This window comes from Crotalus tigris, unplaced genomic scaffold (assembly GCF_016545835.1).
Source record: "Crotalus tigris isolate CLP2741 ecotype Arizona unplaced genomic scaffold, ASM1654583v1 scf7180000017812.1200847, whole genome shotgun sequence".
NCBI classification, from domain to species: Eukaryota; Metazoa; Chordata; class Lepidosauria; order Squamata; family Viperidae; genus Crotalus; species Crotalus tigris.
The window spans coordinates 921711-942601 of NW_024096651.1; positions in this window are offsets into that span (position 1 = coordinate 921711).

A 20891-nucleotide genomic window follows, 5' to 3' on the forward strand; every position below is an offset into this window, starting at 1 on the left:
TCAGGACTGTATTCATAGGCCGGAGATTTCAAATTGAAATTGTCAAGATTAGTTCACCCAAAACAAAAATCTTTCCATATCTTGATGCAAAATATCATAGCAAGTCAAAAACCTGGATTACCCAAGTATGCTATTAAACATGGTATATTACATTAAAATATTGAAACAGAGTTCCAAACAGAATTACAGAGTTCCAAAACAGAATTACAGAACATCTACAGAACATTTTGTTAATAACAAAAGGAACAATATTTGGTTTTATCCCGGGGTTCATGGTAATATTTCTTCAATATCATACTGTATCTAGGTTGGTATGAGATAGGAGCCCTGTATTATTAAGAGCTAGCTGGCCAAATCTTGCTTTCTGCTCTCTCCTTGCTAAGCAGAAAGATCTTCAGCTTTTTCTGAGTCATTTCCCCTTCCCTGCAAAGTTCATCCCTCTTTCATCCAACAGAGCAACATTCAGATACAGTCTTCCTCTTTAGCCATCTCCTTCTTTTCCTCAAGTAGGCCCAACCTGTTTCCTCTAGCCAAGCCACACTTTTCCTTTGCCTACAAAACCAGCACTGCCTCAGCAGCAACTCCTACCACTACGTGCAAGGTTGGATAGGTGTACGGTTCAGTGTGAAAGGCATTGAGATATTAAATGCATGATCCAACTAAAGAGGCTCTGAATTTGTCAGGCAACACTGCAGCCATACCATTCTTCTGGAGTCCCTCCTGTAGCCCAACCTTTTTATCAATATGGAGAACAGTGCCCTAGTTTCATAGGAAACAACTTCAGCGCTTACCAAATATTGTTGTGACCCAAAAATAGTTATTTGGAGCAGTTTGACCTCTGCTCAAAGCTATAATGTTTTTTGTTTGGCTTATGGTGTTGCACATACTGTACCAAATTCTAGGTGGCTTACAACCAAAGATTAAACAATAAAAATATTAAAATCAAATATTAACCTGACACAATCATTAAATTTGCAAATACAGTTCTCCACTAAGTCCTCTATCAATGTCACCTTATCCCAGGGCTTGGAGGGGGGGGGGAGCCATGTCAAGTGTTTTTTTCAGAAGGCTAAAAAGGGGGCCTGCCATGGAAAATTCCCATAAGATGACAATGTTTAAGGGGAGGGACAAGGAGTGTGCCCACCCTATCTGAACTGGTAGGACCAGCAAATGTGCTTAGGGAGATATGATTTCACAGTCTGGTCCAGTGCCATATAGGACTTTAAAAATAATAACCAGCACCTTGAATTTTACCCAGAACGAAACTGGGAGCCAGTACAGCTTGCAGAACTGGGTGTAATGTGGGTAAACATAGGAGCACCCATCACTGTGCATGCCATTACATTCTGGACCAGTTACAATTTTGGGTATCTTCAAGGCAGCCCCATGTAGAGGGTGTTGGAGTAGTCCAAACTGGAAGTGACCAAGGCATGAGTGATCCTGAACAAGCCTCCCAGTCCAGAAATTTATGCTTTTGCTTTACAAATAAGAAAATTGCAACAATACATATTCTAATATAATTATTTAAAATCAAAAAGTATATGTAAATTTATGCCATATTTTTCACAGGAATGCAAAAGAATGTATTATACCATTTTTATGGTAAAACTTAACTCTAAAAGATTTAGATTTCTAAAATACAAAATAAAGCTTTCTAAAATAAAGGTCTATCCTATATATAATAAAGGATGTATAGTCATTGTAGTGTTGTGTGAGTTTATTCAATTGTGGCTTAGTTAATAAACCCTGGTTAAGCAAAGTGTATGAACCTGGTGATGTGTACAAAAATGGTACAAGCTTTAAGAAAATGTTCACAAAAGGCAGGTGCATTTTTCATTAAAATTAAAGAGACTTATTTCAGGATACATATTTTTCTAAAAAAACAGGATGTGAACATCATGAATTCCTGTCTAGCCAATTAGGAATCATTAGCAGAATTATTAGAAACAAGTTGTGCCAGCTTGGAGGATTTCTTAAGTCAAACTCCAAGAAGCTCCTTATAAAACTTAGTAAGACCACACCTGGAATACTGTATCCAGTTTTGGTTAACACATTACAAAAAAGATGTTAAAACTTTGGAAAATGTGCAGAGAAGAGCAACTAAGATGATTAAAGACCTGGAGACTAAAGTATATGAAGAATGGTTGCAGGAATTGGGTATGGCTAGTCTAGAGAAAAAAAGGACTAGGGTAACATGATAGCAGTATCCCAGTATTTGAGGAGGTGCCACAAAGAAGAGGAAGTCAACTTATTTTCCAAAGCACCAGAAGGCAAGACAAACAATGGATGGAAACTAATCAAGGAGAGAAGCAACCTGCAATTAAGGAGAAACTTCCTAACAGTGAGAACAATTAACCAGTGGAACACCTTGCTTTGAGAAGTTGTGAGTGTTTCATCACGAGATTTTTAAGAAGAGACTGGATAGCCACTTGTCTGGAATCCTGTAGAGCAGTGGTTCTCAACCTTTTTAATGCCGCGACCTCCGACCAGTCGTAAGTCGAGGACTACTCAACCGGTCGTAAGTCGAGGACTATTCAACTGGTGCAGCACCGTTTGCAGAATGGGACTTTTGGCAGGCTCAGCAGGGCAGAGATAGCCTGGACAATTCCTATTGGCTTTTGAAAGCCAATAGAATTAGACTCTATTCAAGAGAGTCTATTCTATTGGTTTTCAAAAGCCAATAGAATAAAAGGGAGTAGCACCGCTAAGGAAAAGGGGGAAAAAAATGGCGGACTGCGTTGTTTGGCGACCCTCGTGAAATGGTCGTTCGACCCCAAATGGGGTCCCGACCCACAGGTTGAGAACCACTACTGTAGAGCAGGGGTTTTCAACCTTGGCAACTTTAAGACTTGTGGATTTCAACTCCCAGAATTCCTCAGCCAGCTGGAATTCTGGGAGTTGAAGTCCACAAGTCTTAAAGTTGCCAAGGTTGAGAACCCCTGCATAGAGTCTCTTGCTTGAGAAGAGGGTTGGACTAGAAAACCTCCAAGGACCCTTCCAGCTCTATTCTGATTGATTGAAAATCTTGGCATCAGCATTAGACCTGCAGTTTGTCATGAATAGTGCAAATGTTCACACTGTAATGGGCCCCAACACTTGGGATGTTTGTTCTTAGCTTCAAGAAGCTATGATGTCTGAGATTATTTCAAAATATAAGGTTCTGTAATTCCTTTACAATAAAAAGTAAATATAAGACAACAGCTTGTAGAACACAGACAGCAAGGAACAAGTGGATTCATTTGTCATGCTAAGCTATAATTTGGTTACACGTGGCTTATTGAATAAACCACAGTTGATGCAATTAAAATAACATTAGGGTAGCAAATGTGTTTTGTTTAATTTTGACTTAGTGTACTGTACAGAGATGGCTATTATTGCAAAGGTAACAACAGAAGGGGAGTTAAATTTTACAATGACAAATGCTTGTGTAGCAGACAATTATCTTCTGTTTCTGAATTGGTTGCTGTTACAACTTCACACCTCTTTAATGAGTTACAGGAAGGGAGGGCAAATTACCCCAACAACAGTCTTTTGAAATCTCTATTATGTTTTGTGCTATTCTGAGCATAATGGTGAATGTACAAAATGTTTTCAGGAACCCTGTCATGTTTTGTCTCTTCTGTAATTCTTCTAGTGAACAAATAAAAAAGATGTAATTGTGGTAAACATGTACTGAATTTTGAGGCTAACATAGATATGCATTTCCGTTGCTGAGAGAAAACTACAGCACTTATATAGTAATAGAAGTGTCCTTTTTCTATTATGCAACCAATTGCCCAGAATATTACCTCTGAGTGACATAAGCAGGGCTTTTTTTGTTATAGAACACCCAGAACGGAGTTCCGGCACCTTTTTGGGATGGAACCTTGTAGGGTAGGCAAGGCGGGTTGTATGACATGTATGAGTTCCGGCACCTTTTTTTTTTTTTTTTTTTTTTTTACAAAAAAAGCACTGGATATAAATGATATAAGACAGTGATCAATCCTGTTTTATATCAACTTAGGCACTTGTAACCCAGTACTTTCAAAAGACTTAGTAGAGCAACAAACTGCAGGGCATCAGGCTTTATGTTCTGGAGGCAATGTATAGCTAGTTACTATGGTAACAGGTACCATAGTACCTGTCCTTACAAAGAAGGACTGTTCTAGTTTATTATGATGCAAAAGCAGAAAAGAAAACTATTGATAAAACACAAAGAAATGCAGTAGAAAAAAACTGAAAGAAGGTTGTGTTTATAAACTAAGAACAGAGACCAACACATGATTGGCATCAAGATTTGTTGAAGGTTTTCTTGGCAATTCTGTGGATTATTCTCAATATAATGCTCTCTACTGTTTGAATCTAGATCACATTACAGAACATACTCTTCATTATTAGCTATTGCAGTTGTGTTCAGATCTTTCTATTTTGAACAACATACAGTTATTTCATCAATCCCACTATTATAATACTGAATGGCTTTGCATTTGACTAATCATGGTTTGAACCATGTTTTATTTAACATGACATAGCACATAACATATTATGACAAGCCCAAGGAAAGTATACCATAGTTTATTGCAGCATATAAACCCAGGCAATGCAAGCCAAGTTAGGCTGCAACATAATTGGCTTTATGTGAATCAGTAAGCTTCACGACCCACGTAGGATTTGAACCAGCAAGGCTGACACTAAACAGCCATTGGCTTTCTAGGTATCACTATTACAACTATGTTTGTAACCCATTAATTGTATAAAGTTAAAATAGTATGAGGTATATATACATTAGTGTGGGGATGGTGGTCTATGTTGTAATACAAAACTAGAGAAGCATAAAATTATTTGGATAGCACATAAAGTTCACTTTCTTTCAATACATGTTCCTGAAGATTCAAAACCCAGTAGCAAATTGTGATGCGATGTACGGTGAAAAGAAAAAAAACAAAACTTGTCAACAGGATCCTATTTGTATGGCCTTGGAATTGTGCAATGGAAGAAACGCTAGGAAATTTATACTCTTGCTGGAAAGCCAGTGCTGCATTGGATCATACATCAGCCGGAGATATTTCAAGAAAGGCCCTCAATACTTTGCCCTCCATAAATTCTCTGAATCCTCTCTCTGTGCTGGAGTCAGATAACAAACAGAAAGACAATGACTCCAAGAATCCAGGCTGTCCATCTGCTCTGCACTTCCAGATTCTTGCTTCTCTAGCGCCAGCTGATGAAATTTTCATAGCTGTAGTGAGGTTTCTCATTTCCAGCAGGCTGTGTTGCCTTGAAGCTTTCCCAGTTGTGCCCTGTTCAGGTTTCCGTGGGTGTCTGTCCTAGGTGACAATGATAGGAGCCATTTGCTCTCTTAACAGACCTCTTAGAGCTCAGGATTTCAAAGCGAATGACACATTAACACGTTATAAGAGATTAAGAGCCTCTTTGACAGACTTTCTGAGTTGTGCTTCATGTAGGTAGGGGTCACACCTTTTAAATTCAATCTTATGATGTCCAAGGTCAAACAGAAAATCTCCTTTCCACAGAAACCTTGGGGCACCCCACATCTGTTGTTTCTCTTTGTTGGTGACACGTTGCCATGTATTTGGATTTTGTAAACTATATGAAGATAAATATGGCCTAACCAGGGATGGACAATTATTTGGTAATCAAAATTCCCACATATTTTGGAGGGGGCAGTCAAAATTATGATGTACTGGACAATGATCTTATGATATCACCACAGGTGGTATAGCAAGAATTTTACAGGGGACTTTTTAAAAAAATGGGTTACAATTTTTTGTGATCTCACCCCAAAAGAAAACTTATTCAACTTAAAAAAAACTATTTAAAAATTGAAATCTCTTTCTTGAAATTTGTCATTAAAATTTAGTTGCCCCATTTCAGATTATTCATCTTCAATCTAAGATATGGAATATTCAGTCTTCTCCAGGCTTATGCCCTTCTACATGTATTGGGTCTATACCTCCTAGAATTACCCATTGGTATGATCATATTATAAGAATATTATGAGTTATAGTACACACTGATTTCAGTACTGCTTGGCTATACTATAGTTCATGTGCAATGCAGAGATTTAGACTAGGTGGCATTGTTATACTACTTAAGTCAAACAATATCATGTAAATAACTGACAATAGAATTCTTGAAGAATTTCAGTTCTTACTTCTGAGACAATTATCAGAAAAACCCTCCTTTCTATTTTCAAATGAAAATCCAAGCCTACAATCCACTAGAGCATCTATGAATTTCTTGTCCTTGACTTTCTTTAAATGAAACAGATATAGTAAAATGATGATGTACTGGATGCTGATGTTCATTATGCAACATTATATTTAGTAATATAAGCAATATTAATATAGTGTTGCTTCTTCTTAGTATCAGTTGCTTATTAAATCCTCTCAGAATAACAGAATAGCAGAGTTGGAAAGGACCTTGGAGGTCTTCTAGTTCAACCCCTTACTCAAGCAGGAGACCCTATACCATTTCAGACAAATGGTTGTCCAATCTCTTCTTAAAAACCTCCAGTGTTGGAGCACCCACAACATCTGGAGACAAGTTGTTCCACTGATTAATTGTTCTCACTGTCAAGAAATTTCTCCTTAGTTCTAGGTTGCTTCTCTCCTTGATTAGTTTCCATCCATTGCTTCTTGTCCTGCCTTCAGGTGCTTTGGAGAATAGGTTGATCCCCTCTTCCTTGTGGCAGCCCCTTAGATATTGGAACACTGCTATCATGTCACCTCTAGTTCTTCTTTTCATTAAATTAGACATGCCCAATTCTTGCAACCATTTTCCGTATGGTTTAGCCTCCAGCCTCCTAATCATCTTTGTTGCTGTTCTCTGCACTCTTTCTAGAGTCTCAACATCTTTTTTATGTCATGGCAACTAAAACTGGATGCTGTATTCCAAGTGTGGTCTTATTAAGGCATTATAAAGTGCTATTAACACTTCATGTGATCTTGATTCTATCTCTCTGGTAGTGCAACCTAAGACTGTGTTGGCTTTTTTGCCAGCTGCAGCACATTGCTGGCTCATATTTAAATAATTGTTCACTAGGACTCCAAGATCCTTCCTGCAGTTACTACTATTGAGCAGGTACCACCTATTCTATACCTGTGCCTTTGGTTTTTCTTGCCTAAATGTAGAATTTTACTTTTCTCACCATTATATTTCATTTTGTTAGAGAGAGCCCAGTGTTCAAGTCTGCCAAGATCATGTTTAATTAACAAGCATAAAGTAAGTTAACAGTTTTTCATAAACTATTTTAAGAAGACTCTGGTTGATATTGAAATCTACGACAAAGAACTCTGGAAGTATATGGTAGATGCTGTTAAATAACAAGCCTTAAACGAAGAGTAGAAGATAATATTTTAAAAATAATTTTCATGAAGCACCATTTTTCTATAGAAGGGTCCACTGGAAGGCCTGTACAAAAACATTAATCTTTCTGTTTCCACAGTCCTGATTACTGATTGACTGGCTTCCCTTGACCCAGTGTTAATTGACGGAAAGAAACTTGGAACAGGTTGCCTTTTGATCAGGAAGCGTTATCAGAACCCTTGTCAAAGTCACAATCATGCCATTCCTAATTGGAAACTGGATCTACATACAAAGGCCCAGGAAGATCAAACTGTTACCAGAGCAAGACAATCTATGTCAAAGGTTGCAGACTTTGGCCTTTACAATATTATATTGCAACAAGTTGTTATTTATTTAATTAATTGTTATAAGTTTCCATTAAAGAGTAGAATGCCACTTATGTCATTATGCCTTAGGCATAAAAAGTCTTGATGTGTTCCCAAGACAATTATAGAGAACTGGTATATACAGTAAACTAAGAGTTAAGTCAAATTTCCAGTTTGAGATAGCATTGCTGGAAAATGAGACTTGAGACATATTTTGGTCTCTTAGGAAGAGCAGGAAACGTTTTAAAAATGTTCAGGAAACTATAAATGGAATTGCATCTCTTGGTGCAATGCTTCCAAGGCTGTACTGAGAAGCGAGATTGAAACAGCTAGTAAATGCAAAACCAAAATATTCACCATATGTTTTCCTGTCTCAGGAAGTAATATTGCATTCCAAAATATGAAATCCTATGCTAAAAACGCCCCCTACCCTACAATTTGAAATCTTTCATAATCTAAATCAGGAATAGTCCATCTCTGATCTGATGTAGGCCATAGTGAAGTCTATGTAGCCTTCTAGCTTCCAACAATTTTGCCATTGAATTTGACAGCAAAGTTAAAAATCTTCTCAAAATCAAGATTGGATATCAGCGTGGGAGGCCTCTGGTGGGGGGGGGGAATCATTTCAGCTAAGCAGCTTCATCAAACTGGCCCAAAATCATACCCATGAATTTCAGCTATTTTACTACCTAATTTCAAATGGCTTGATTTTGATGGGGGAAACAGGTTAAAATCTTTTAAAGAATAGAACCTGCAGCAGTTTGCCTCACAGGTCCAGCTTGCTTCTGTTTCCATTTCTCGATTCCCCTAAAAAATACAGGATGGGGGTGTGCTTTTATCTTGTAGTCTTCAGCTGGTCAGTGGAGTCAATTCAGGCTCCAGACTTTCGGAAAGTGTCTCACTTCTGATTTAAATTATTGTGCTAGAAAATGATAAAATTGTCACCTCTTGGAACATTGTCTGGTCTGATTTTCTTTTTTCAAAATATTTTATAGAAGAGATAAAGTCACAGACACACTTGCAATTGAGTGGCCATACCCTGTGTTTCCACCTTGACAATGACACCCTCAGTGCAACAGGTAGTAAATAAAAATGAATTGCTTGAAAGGAAAGCACCCTCAAATTGTGACTCCTGCTATACTGCTAGTTCAACATGTTGCATAAAGGGGGAGGGAAGGAATTTGTGAAAGGAATTGATTAAATCCCTCTATCTTAAATAAACCTTAAGTAAAGATTGGTTAAAACAAAGAAACAGAACCTGTAAAGGTAGAATTTTACAAACCTCAGGTAGTTCTGAAAGAGATATTTTTAAATTTTTCCCAAATATAACAGTGAATCCAGTGAACTTTCCATGGCATATGGTTTTGCAGCAATGGATCCCTTTTGGAATGTCGCTGTTTTTTGTACCATCTAACCAGAAAATGAAGTGATCTAAACTGGGGCTTTTCAACCCATGGTACGGGTACCACCTGTGGTACATTGGCACCTGGCAGGTGGTACGCGACCATCCTAGAAAAGTGGTAGTGGGGGAGGGGAATGAGCTGAACCGGTGGCAGCACCGCACATGCCTGAGCGAGAGATGGCTGGAGCTGCAGGGCTGTCAGGGCTCAGCAGAAGCACCAGGATCAGTGTTTCTTCGGGACTGTCAGGGCTCAGCGGAAGCGCCAGGATCAGCGCCAGGCTCCGGCTGGAGCTTAGCACTGATCCTGGCGCTTCTGCTGAGTCCTGAAGAAGCCCCAATCAGCTGGAAAGCAGCACTGATCCTGGTGCTTCCGGTGAGCCCAGAAGAAGTGCCAATCTGCTAGAATGTTGCAGCATCTCCAGGGTCTTGTGATTTACATTCAGATGCTTGGCAACTGATTCATATTTATGACGATCACAGTGTCCCAGGGTCATATGAAGTGGCAAAAACCTGCTGCAACCACCCAGCAGATGGGAGGAATAAAAACCAAACACCCCCCACTCCACCACCATCACCCCCCCGCTGCCAATCCTCAACAGAATTGCTCACAACAGTGAAAACCTTGGACAGGAGGAAGAGCACCACCTGGCGGGCAGGCAGGTGTCTTGCTCAGCTGTACCTTGGGGGGCATTTTTTTCAGTGCCATTGTAACTTTGAACAGTCACTAAGCGAACTTTTGTAAGTTGAGGACTACCTGTACTTTATCACTTTTTTCTCTTTTTTTCTTTTTTTTGGGGGGGGTCATCAAGTTTTTGATACCTTGCTAGGCGACTGGTGGTACTCGGATGTTGCTGTATCCTAAAAGTAATACAGTGGGTGAAAGGGTTGAAAAGCCCTGATCTAAACAGCCAAGTTTTGATCCAAGTTGATTTACAGTTTTAAAAGTAATGAACAATAACAACCTTTGCAGTTGGGAAAGAAACATTTGTATTATTGTGCCCCAGTTGTTGACTCCCTTTTTTCCTATCTGTATACAGAAAGCTGTCTTCTCTGCTATCTGAAGCTTCCAATACCTCCTTGCCAGGGAACTGACTATATATTTCTGGAGAAAATGTAGTAATTCCATATACATGCAAGTAGTTGCACAAACTGTTATCTCTGGTTCTCTGGCCAAATGTGAGATGAATGTCCCTCTAACTTGGATGCATTAGGGAAATGACTCATCTGCATATGGTAAAGCGAGAGCCAATTCCTCCATAAAAGAATGGGAGAAAATTTGCCACTGTGTATGTTTACCTAGTCAATTTCAATAACTATACTAAGTAGTAATCCTGTGCCAGCTCTCACTGTTGTACTACTCATCCATTTAAGTCTTTGCCTGTCAGAGAAAGAATTCTGCTGCATAGATTTCTCTAGAGCAATGAGCTTTTGGAGGATTATTGCTTCAGCTGAAGATATTCCTGCAGCATTAAGGAGAAATCTTGTGAAATCTGTAATATTGTTTTCCCCATGGAAGCTTAGCTGTTTACAGGACACGTTTGGGCAGGCAGAGAAAGAATTATTTTACCTTAGGACACCGTTGGTGCTTAGGTGAGTAGCTGAGTGTATTACTGCTGGCTCACAAAATAACACCAAGGCCAAGGAGCCTGATAGTCTGAAAACAGTTTCTTTAAATCAGGCAGGCCGTTAATCTCTGGCTAGGAAGATTCTACTCAGATAGGACCACTCAGAGTTCCTCAGCAACAAAGCAATTGTTGCCATGTGCTATCCAGACGTATTTTTGTCCGCTTTATGTTCATTAAGGTCCTTTTTATAGCTATTTACTTTAACTAAAATGTGCTGCCTCCATGGGTCCTTTTCATGCTCCATGTGAAGTGCTTTAAACATCTGTAAATGCATAACCTTTTTCTTTCTTTCTTTCTTTCTTTTTCTTTCTTTCTTTCTTTCTTTCTTTCTTTCTTTCTTTCTTTCTTTCTTTCTTAATGGCAGTCAAAACATAAAAACAGAAGTCCCAGGAAGACATAAATTAGCTTAACTTAAGCTCCCACAAGAGAAGAAGAAGAAGAAAGGATTCTGTGTTATTACCGACTTAAATATATTACAATAATGTGTGACATCACAAGTTTGCTTAAATTTGATATTTCAGTGTGCGGAAATTTTTAGGAAGTTCAATTCCACAATATATTCCAAAATGGATGAATATATAACATCTTACACCACTTTAAAAGAGACAGTAAAAAGAAAAAAAAATGACAGCAGGCAAATTAATTGCCACTTTCTGTTTTATTTTGTTTCTTTGGAAAACCTGGTAAGTGAAATTAAAGCAATCATGTGTAACAAGAATGATAGTGTTACATAATCTAGAGATTCCAATATACCTCTCTATAAAAAACAGAGTTTATGGCTAACATAATCTTCTCTTTATTGCTATGGACCTCAATACTTCATTACAGAAAATACTTTGCCTCAACTTTTCATTAGATTTCTTGCAGCCTGTTCAATCCATTTAAAGGGGGCAAGGCATGCTTCCCAGGGCAGCATAGAGGGGCATTGGAGGAGCAAACTGTATTTCATATTACATTCAAACTATACCACAGGTGCTTTTTCACTAGGCAATTGGACTTCGTTTTTCTTTGAAGACATTTCCCTTCTCATCCAAGAAACATCTGACTAGATGATGGGGAATGGAAGGACTTATACTGCTTGCAGACAGCTGGTCATTTGCTTTCTTTGAGAGTCGTTGAGGCCACCTGGAGATTTATCTGTGTCTTCAGGGTCACCTGAGTAGTGCAAATGGGTGTAGAGCCATCTTGGAATTATTGAAAAGACTGTGTAGTAGGCTAGAGATAGAAGATGTCCTATCCCTTCCCCTCTGTTGAGAGAGAGCTGTTCAATTTTGACATTGATGGCCTCTTTGACCCCTCTTTTAAACCAGTGATTCTCTTTGTTCAAAATGTGGCCTTTGTCTCTTAAATACTGATAGATGGCTGAATCTTGTCCTGATGGGTTTTTTTGTCTATGCTGTACCATGTGTTTATGAAGTGGTTGTTTTGTTTCCCCAAAACAAAATCTGAGCCATGTGCAGATCTGTACTTTGGGGTAACAAAACAACCACTTCATAAACACATGGCACAACATAGAACAAACCAATCAGGACAAGATTCTACAAGAAGTATAAATCCTTCCAGTCCCCACCATCTAGTCAGAGCTGAAGAAGCTTCTTGGACGAGAAGTGGAATGTCTTCAAAGAAAAATTTAGTTGCCTCATGAAAAAGCACCTTCAGGATAACTATCACCTAGATGACTGAGAACCTCCATAGACATTATATTCAAGTCCCCTTTGTAAAAAGGGAAGGATGGTAGACTCCTGGTAGGATTGCTGTGGAACTCCCCTCCCCCCCACCACCCAAGGCTAGGGTATAAAACAGCGCTACAAATCCTTCTTTGAGCTGCTGATTACAGAAAAATCATATAAAGGCATTGCCTTTATTGGCATGGCCAATAAAATTGAATCCTGAAAGAATCAGGATGGACAAAAAGATTTGTTGTTGTTGTTGTTGTTGTTGCAGAACAAATATTTAAACTTTGAAATTTGTTATTAAAAGACATTGTGCTAGCTTCAACAAAATGTTGGACCAACCAATTCATAGAAGTCCTGGAGATCAAGGGCTATTAACCTTGAGGAGAGTGTGACTGCCTTTGAAAGCCATCGGCAATGTTATCTTTTCTTTTCCATATTTCTTCCCCTTTAATTTATGTAAATTATTAATGCATTCAGGAAGTTTATTCCACCACATGTGCTTTGTAGTCCTTAACAATTATAAAGTTAAGGGGGAGGAGGAGATTCATACCTTTTGGTAGCTAATGGTTAAACACCCCTGATGCATTTTTAAATTATGACTTGAGATTGGTCCACTAAAAGAGCTGGGTCATTAACTTTAATCTGCTAGTAAATGATTCCACAGATTTGTCCTGATTTGATAGTTTTATCATTTACCTTCATCTACTGTAGTTTTAAGGCTTGGTTTAAAAGTGGGAATGGAAGCTTCTTAGAATTATTACCCATGACCTGCACTTAATTCACTAATAAAAGCAGGGCTGGATATTGTGGAAGCAGGATATTAATCAAAAGCAAAGGTCAGAGGAGATGGCCAACTCCTTCCTTTGCTGGATTACCGATACAAATGGTTATTTCCTAGAGAGAACATGCTATTGGAATGTTTCTCTCTGCCAGAATTGCTACTTAAATGAAGCATTTTCCATTTTCAAAGTTATCGAAGATTTAATTATGCAAGCTTTTCTATCAAAGTATTATCCCTGAATTAATTCCTTTGTTTGCATGGCTGTGAAAATAGCATATACATTATTGATTGTACCCCACCTTTCTTTTAGGAACTTAAACCAAGCGTACACAATTATTTTCCTCACAACAGTCATCCTATGAAGGTGGACTGGAAGAGACTTTTGGCCCAAAGTCACTAATTAAGTTCTGTGGCTAAGGGTAGTCTCTCTGCTTCTAATCCAAAATTTTAACCACTACTCCCCCCCCACTCCACTGACTGTCTATTTTTAAATTAAGCAAATTCCTGCTTAATCAATTAATTAAGTCTTGCTGGCAAGTTAGTCTGTTTAGGAATTCAGCATAAATACACTTCTGTGGAAAAGTTTATAAAGAGGCAATCCAGATCAATGACACATTCTGACACAATATAGTTTGCTTCAGGGTATCCAGGTTCATTTATGGAAGCAATTCAATGCTTCTGGACTTGCATTGGACATCACCAAGCCAGCTATATTTGTTTTGCCTTAAGGGTTGTTATAAACATAACCACTAACTTAAGGGAATTGTGGGAATTGAAATCCATACATATTAAAGTTGCAAGGCTGAGAAATGCTATTATAAATAATGGTTTCAGAGTTAGCATTGGGTGTGAACACAGCCATTGTGACTTATTAACAAACCAGAATTATAAGACATGTCTTGGCATTATCAATGAACCCAGCCATTGACTTGTGTAGTATGATTTGGCGCTTTGTTCTGGCACTGTAATTCTGACCAATGTTTGTTCTGCACTCTGAATGGGATGGGTCTAAATTTTACCATTTAATTTGCAGCTAAGGGCTGAGTCTATTCTAACCTTCTGAGTCAGCACACTAATTGCTATATTTCTCTTCATTTGTAATAAAAGCACTATGAAATCCAACCAGCAACAAGCCTCTAAATCACTGTAGCCTTAGGATACATTTCTTTTAAGTAAGTTGGCATAACTCCTTTGCTGCTTCCTGGAAACAGTTCAGAAATCAGGAGCTGCTACTACTGATATTGCATAGGCAAATTTCTCTCCCTTGATTTACAATTTTCCTTTCCGCCAGCAAGTTCCATGTTATATTGGGGCAGCTGTTCCCAACCTGATGCTCTCCAGTTGGAAAGAGATGGTTGAGAATCCTGGAAATTGCAGGCCAAACAGATCAGGCAGTACCAGGCTAGGAAAACCAACAATAAATTGAAGGGTCATCAATAGAATGAACAGAACTTTGGGGTCTTGGCCATGTATTTTGAATTTTGGGAGCATCAGCCTTCAGGGCATATATATTTTTCATTTGGAGCAACATCACTAGAAAGCTCGCAAGATGGAAAATATTTATCTGGAATGCTGTTAATTCAGGAACACTTATTCAGGCGCTCAATCATGCTCATGTCCACATACAGCAGCATAGACATGTACTTTTTAAATAGTTTCAAAAGTTAACAGGGGTGTCTGCAAAGCATAGTCAAAAAAGTCAAGATGTGATGCACATAAAAACCAGAATTTTGACCATACCTTTGCAGTTGCCATCTTGACTTTTTCTAAACCACACCCTGCATACAGTCCTACATGGGGGATGATGCGAGGCTCAGGAAGAATGGAAAAGTGAGCTTGACTGCTGTTAAGTATATAGACACATCTGCACAGGTTTCTTGTTAGCAATATGGAAACTGGTTTATTTCCTAGTGTATTATTTTCACCCTCAGCTTTCCTTATGGTCTCCCATCCATGTCTTTGGGTTTGGGGGGGGGGTGTTTGTTTTTTGTTTGGAATCTGCCAAGATCAGCTCAATAGTGCCACCTGCTGTGACATTTTTAGGAAATTGAATTTATAGTATATTTGGAATGTAAATATGTTATTTCCTTTTTTAATAGCCATTCTGTAAATCCTGTGTTTGCAATAGTGCAAAATTCTCTACCACTCAGTTATTTGTTCTGCTATTTTTTTTCTCTCTTTGCTGTTCCTATTTCCAAATCAGTTATTAACTTCCATATCACACTATGTGGTACTAGCTTATAGTATATATTTAGTTACAAGGCAGCCCAGTATAGATCTTTCAATAAACCTCATTTTAGGACAGTATATAATCCTAGTCAAAAATCTATGTCATCAGGAATCAGGCTAATCGGTCTAATCGTAGTGGATAATCCTGATTTGGAGTCTTTTTATTCTCTTCCGCAAAATTTCTGGAGATCGAAGAAGGCATGAACTCAGCATATATAAAAGCAGCAGATACCACACTACATATATTGAAGTAGCAGTGAGATGTTTTCTGCAGCTTGATGAAGAAATATCAAATACCCTAAATGTTCTAGGGTCAATTTGTCCTCTGCAAGTTGAATACATTGATCTCAAAACTTTCAAGGCTGGATAATCCGGCTATATGCTACAGACTTTTCTGTATAGATTTTTTTACACAGAAAGCCCCTGTGCCATGCTTCAGATAGCCCCAGTCAATGTATGTGAGAGCTGGCATAGGCAGTCTTGCCTTTGGGCAAGGAATTGGGCACAATTACCTTTGATCCTTCCCAAGTAAGTATCAGAGAATAAACTCTTACCCTTCAATTCACTTTGGATTATAACACAATCATTCATGCCCCAATCTAATGAAAGAATATAAAAACTCCCGACCTCTTTCTCCTACCTGGATTAGCCTCAATAACCCTCATCCACCCCCTTGCACAGAGGACAAGTGCCTTTATACAACAGCAATCCCCTCTTCCTGTTTCAAAGAAGAAGCAGGTGGAAGCTTTTAGTAAGCAACCTTTATGTCCAGGGGTATGTGTTGATGAGCAGCAATTTGAGAGGGTGGCTACCTCTCCGTGCCACAACTTGCACAGATATACATTACAACAAAGACAGCTTCCATAGGGAGATAGATGAATAGGCTAAATAATAAATGATGAGCCACAGACTCTTTCACTCTTGCCCCATAAGCTCTCCCTCTCTTTCTTCTGTCTTCCTAACACACACATATACATGCGCGCGCGCGCGCGTGCACACACACACACACACACACACACACACACCTCCCTTTTGCCCATGGAAGCTATTTGTAAGCAATCCTGGGCATTTAGGGAATGAGGTGCTGAATACCAAAGCATATGCCTGCACACGCATACACACACAAAGACACACGCACACGCACACACATACACACTGCACACATTGTGGCTGCAGAGTCAAATATAGATGTTGGGGACAGGGAAACAATGGTAAGGTATTAGGTTACACTATTGCAGGGTGAACAGGCTGCTAATGGTGAGCCTGGTTGGGATGGGAAAAGAAAGTGGAAGGGCGCAGTATAGGAGAGTGTTTGGCTCATAAAATCTGATTTAGCCCTGACTTCTGCAGGTACATTTGTTTGCAATGGACCTGGTGTGAGTGCCCATTTATGAGATATTAATTTATTCTGGCATTGTAGTGGGGTCTACTGTTCTTTTGCAGCTGGTTTTCATAGCCCATGACTGCCTGCAATCTCCCTTCAGCAACTAGAGGAGGTGGGCAGAATTGAGCCAGGTTCTTGAATGCCACTTTATTTCATTTTTCTTTTTTTGCCTTGACTGTGTCGGTGTGTCTTAATGTTACAGCATAAGGAAGTGCCTCTCTCCACACTGCACCTTTGCTGTGCTCAGCGTGGCCTCCAAGAAGCAGGCTGCAAACTGCAAAAAGAAAATAGCAACATTAGTTGATTTTAGCACAGTGAACTTTGTGTGTGATGGCAGGGAGGGCAGTTTGGGAGGGTAGCCTGTCAAGAATGCTTCTGATGCAAAGATGCCCAAACACTTTGCCACCTTAAGGCTTCACACTTATAAGGTTGTGTGAATGTGTGTATGCACATACGCATTCTTTTGTCTAGCAGAGGGGGGGGGGAGATCTTCCTAACTCTGATCCAGCAGCTGATTAATTCAAGCCTCTGGGACTGTATGATAATAAGCAATGCAAGATATGAAATGCCAGAGGATTTTATGCAAGCTCTCCTAAGGTTTCCTTTCCCCAAAGGAAAAATTAATAATTGGCCTAATAACATTGCACTGAACAAGGCCAGGCATTAGCATAGCAAAGCCGTCTGGTAAAAGTCCTCTTAAACGAGGTATAGTATTTTGGTTGCTATGCCCATCCTTTTATTGTTCTCGGGGCTTCGTTTAAGCTAGGATGTCTCTTTTCAATGTTGCTTCTGCAGCTGGCCTTCACCGAACTAAATTTCTCTAATCCTTCTGTTTGCATCCAATGAAAGATGAATTTTAGGCCCTGAACAATGCTTGGGAAGATGTATAATGATTAAAAAAAACAAAACCCATGGAGCCATTCTTTATAAAGCTTAATAAGAAGTAGAAATAATATTATTATTCCCGCACTTTCTGAACTCCTCTTTGAGGGAGATGGCAGCTACATATATCTGATAAATAAATAAATTAAAATGCTGAAAATTTATCCCTATAATTGCAAACAAAATTACTATTATAAACAAAATGTGTGAACACATGCTGAAAGATGGGGAGGGCAGCATCATTGAAGCCAACAATAATGCAGTATGATCAGGGCCATGGTGAACTTTTTTTTTGAGAACAGAGCATTTATCTTCTGGGCCTCAGCTTCTCTAGTGTACCTGCTTAACCAGGTAGCCAGTGCTGTAAGCTTCTGTTTAGCAGTCTGTGGGCTTCAGATGGTGTCAGGCCCTTGTATTTTTTTTCCCAGTAGCTGAGCATTATCCTTAATATTCTCACCTATTTTAATTCTGCCAGCTGACTAACCTCTTTTTGAGTTGCCTTGACTTTAGCACAGTGGTTCTCAACCTGTGGGTCGGGACCCCATTTGGGGTCGAACGACCATTTCATGGGGGTCGCCAAACAATGCAGTCCGCCATTTTTTTCCCCCTTTTCCTTAGCTGTGCTACTCCCTTTTATTCTATTGGCTTTTGAAAGCCAATAGAATAGCCTCTCTTGAATAGAGTCTAATTCTATTGGCTTTCAAAAGCCAATAGGAATTGTCCAGGCTGTCTCTGCCCTGCTGAGCCTGCCAAAAGTCCCATTCTGCAAACGGTGCTGCACCAGTTGAGTAGTTCTCGACTTACGACCGGTTGAGTAGTCCTCGACTTACGACTGGTCGGGGGTCGTGGCATTAAAAAGGTTGAGAACCACTGCTTTAACATATAACCTCATTTTTCTTTTCCTTTTTTTGAGGGGGGGGAATGGGTGGTATATTCTGCTGTTCTTCTTGAATTGTGTAGCCAAGCATTTCCAGGATTGCAAACCACTTCATTGATTTGAGTTATAGTGGTAGTAGAGATTGTGTGTGTGTTTCTGCATAAATAAATGTGAGATATAATAATTTTATTTACTAAAGTTTGTCTATTCAGGTCTTCTATTTTCTTTTCTCTTTTTGGATCTGTATGGTAAGGGCAATAGCATAGCTTTTATATATTTCCTGCTCCAAAATGATAGAAAGGTGTGACTTTAACCATTAATAATTATGATTCAGAGGGAGGGCCACTCATCACCCAAGATACCTAATGAGGCTACCTGCAGTCTTGAAAAGGAGGGCAGTCCACCTGTTTCTAGCTGGAAAAAATTAGCAATATATTTTTCTATTGATCACTGCTCCCTGTTTTAATGCAATAACTTATCCCGCTGGTGTTGGTCAGAATGTGTTTTTCTCTTTGGTAGTTCTTCAGTTAGGGCAGTGGTGGCAAACCTAGGGCACGCGTGCCAAAGGCGGCACTCAGAGCCCTCTTTATGGGCACGCACGCCACACCCCAAAGATGGCAACCGTCCCTCTTCAACTAGCTGCCCACTAAGTTGCTGAGGTCCCACATGGCCGGATGCATCCCAGCACCCATGCGTTCGCTGGCCTCTGTGTGCAGGGGCCAATGGTTTCAAGCAGCAGCCGCCCCGGCCCCCTGCCTCACCTTGCCCTGTGACAATGGCACCCCACCCTGCCTCACCCTGCAGGACGAGCCTCCTGCCCACCGCCCCACCTGCCAGAGACCCCCCTGGACCCTCCCCCAGCCCTGCCCAGCCCCCACAGGCATCCCTCCCCACGAGCAACATCAAGATGATCATGCCCACCTTGGCCACACCCACCCAATCTGCCATGACCACCACAGCCACGCCCACCCAGTGGGCCACACCCACCTGGCACCCGGCAATAAATAAGTGGGTTTTGGGTTGCAGTTTGGGCACTCTGTCTCTAAAAGGTTCGCCATCACTGAATTAGGGTATTGTTTACTGCTTCATAGTTGTCTGGAGTTCATCTTTGGAGCATACCACACATTCATTAGTACTGGTATTACCTAATCAGATAATGAAACATTTGAAAGCAAACAACCAAGCTCAAAGAATACCAAGGACTCCACAGTTCAACTCTGAGCTACATGTATTCTCTTTTATTGGAGTATTGGATTCAGAAGGGGCTTCTGACATACATACATACATACATACATACATACATACATCAGATCAAGAATCAGAATTAGAATTAAAAAGAGCTCAAAGATCTAAATCCTATCTGGAAGAATTTGCAACATAAGTGGAGCAAATGATGTACCTAATCCCAATTCATACAAAGAAGTACAAAGATTGCTGGCAGATGAGGAGCAAAAATGAAGCAGGATGGCAAGTAATAAGCAGTGTAAGATAGCTGTGGAATAGCTACTACTCTATACAAGGCAACTGTGAGTAGGCTTGACATAGCCAATACAGTTGGGCTGCTAGATAGAAGAGGACTGGACAGATGTAAAAAGATTAGGCAGATGGTTAACAGGGACTGTGGACTTTAATTTTAAACTGCCTGTAACTAATCATCCAAAACATTTTGGATACTCTATATGATGGAAAACCAGCTGCAAAATATTGTACAATTATTTTTATTGTGTTCCATCCATTGCCTAGTATAGTAAGAAACAAAGCATGGTAGTGTCACCTACAAAGGCTAAATATTGCTTGGCAGAACCAGCATGCAGAAAGCTAGATTCTAAATATTCTAAATAAAAGACCCAATCCAAACATTGTTGAAGGACAAAGTGGCATATTTAAGAACTGCAGACACAAAGCAGTCTGGACACAATATGAAGCCTTCAGATGTTTATCTGCACTATGAGAAGGACATACGGTACATAAAAGGGGGCAAGATTGCTCAGTTAACAATATGGTGAAGATGTGTTTACCAAGCTACTGCCCAGGGGTCACTTTCTCAGGTTCAGATAGCCATCATCATCATCATTATCACCATCATCACCAGTGCCTGAAACAATGGTGGATGGTGCTCAGTTTGGGCATAGAGCCAATGAGAAGGGGAACGTTGGATACATTATCCCAGTCCCACCAGATTCACAGTGCAGAACAGTGGCAGGACCACCTAGGATCTTACTTTCTACCTCTCATCTGCTCCACTAGATACATAAGATGGAATAAGCAAAGGACTTTAGAACTGTCCATAGTAATGACCCACATTATTGCTTTCCATGGCTCTCGGCCTTTTGATATTATACCTATAAATAACGTAGATTCTTGA